This window comes from Meleagris gallopavo, chromosome 4 (assembly GCF_000146605.3).
Source record: "Meleagris gallopavo isolate NT-WF06-2002-E0010 breed Aviagen turkey brand Nicholas breeding stock chromosome 4, Turkey_5.1, whole genome shotgun sequence".
NCBI classification, from domain to species: Eukaryota; Metazoa; Chordata; class Aves; order Galliformes; family Phasianidae; genus Meleagris; species Meleagris gallopavo.
The window spans coordinates 53,982,353-53,984,111 of record NC_015014.2 but is presented as its reverse complement, the minus strand read 5'-3'; positions in this window follow the sequence as shown (position 1 = coordinate 53,984,111).

The window sequence follows — 1,759 nt, the reverse complement described above, 5'->3', positions numbered from 1 at the left end:
AAAAAAAAAAGAAGTAACCACTTCATTAAAAAACAAAGCTCCCACTTCATTTTTGATCCTAATTTCCCAAGAAATAGAGCACAGGACAGTTTATGCCTAGTACAGATACTGCTGGGTTTGTACCGGAAACAGGTACAGAAAAGGCAAAGCTTAGTTCTTAGATTGGTCCTTTTCTTTTCCTTTTTTTTTTCCCCTGAAGCGGGGGGAGAAAATGAAAATTCATTTAAACAGATAACATTCATTAGATATCCAAAACAAATACACTGCCTAATCAAGATGAAAGAACAAGAATACTTGTGATGTTTTAATCTGGAAAATAAACAGTTTGGTATATTGATAGGACTTAATTATGTCCTTTCTTACTTAAATGACTTTCTGTATTAAGACTGTAGATATTAAATTATGCTAAAATAAAATAATCTTTATCATTATTTAATGTTTCTTTTATACTTGTGAAACTTTTGTGAGGTTAGTCTATAAATCCACATCAAATATTTTAATACAAAGGATGTTGACTTAAACTCATCATCTGCTTAATCAACATTTTAATTTATTATCAGAAAGAATCAGTAACCTTGATGCACTTCATCTTAATTTATGCTTTCATCAAATAGAGAGAGAGAACTAAATAATAAGTGATCACATTAGAAATGCATTGCAAAGTGTGCACCAGGAAAATAATTCAGCAACATTTGGCAGCAAATATCATCTTCATGCAACCAAACACTGACAATACAGAAGCACATTCCTTATCAGAGTGCATTTCTGTTATTGGGCTGAGAACATCTATTACATTCTAAATTATGAGTATAGTTGTGCCTACAATACCACTAGGTAATACTTGACTGCTAAAATTAGTACTATCATCCTGATGAATGTTTTCTTAAAAATAATATTTCCAGATTCTTCCCTGATTCCTTATATACAGTGACAGTGAGACAGTCCTTGAGGTGTTCTCCAGCACTTCAATCCTATGAACTTGAGGGCAAACTCAAGCTGAGATTGGCATGTCTGAAAAAAGCACTCCTGTGCCAGCAGCAGGCAGGTGCCGAGGGGAAAAAAAAAAAAAATAGGACTCCTCTACTATCATGCTGTCATGTAATAAAAAAGTACTGAACACTCACTTGGGTTTTGCTTGTTTTTAGACAGCTTCAGTCTTCTAAAACATTGCTGAAAGCTTTGAAAGCGAATACTGCAACGAGCACTCGCATATCTTCTGCTCTGTTTCTTTAAAGTTGAAATACTTATCCAAATGATGAATTAACTGAGAGGCATGTGCTTCTCTTTCAGGTACCAACGCAGAAACAGATAAGCTGAAGATCCACTGCATTTACAATAACTTGTTTGTCCATCTCTAACCTATTGTCCACCCAAATGAAACACTGAATAAAGCACAAACTCAAAGACCAACATGGCGTAGTGACTCTGGCTCTCGGTCACAGGGTTTCTGACAGGAGCAAAACCTGGGGCATGGTTTGTAGTTGAAGTCTCAGCAGCTTTGTATGTTTTAAAAGCCAGTTCTCATACATGTGGCTCAAAGCCTCAGGTACTCCAAACAAAGCATTTAAAACTTATATATGGGCTGCATCCTCAGAGTAATAATAACTGGTAATTAGTTTCAAGGAAACAATTTAAACAAAAGACTGTATTTTTCAAAAAGCATCAATTATTAATTGCTTCTTCCAAGGCTGAACATTTTGAAGAACTCATTACTTCCTTTCTGACATCTTGTAGTTGTTGAGAATGCTCTGTCATAAAT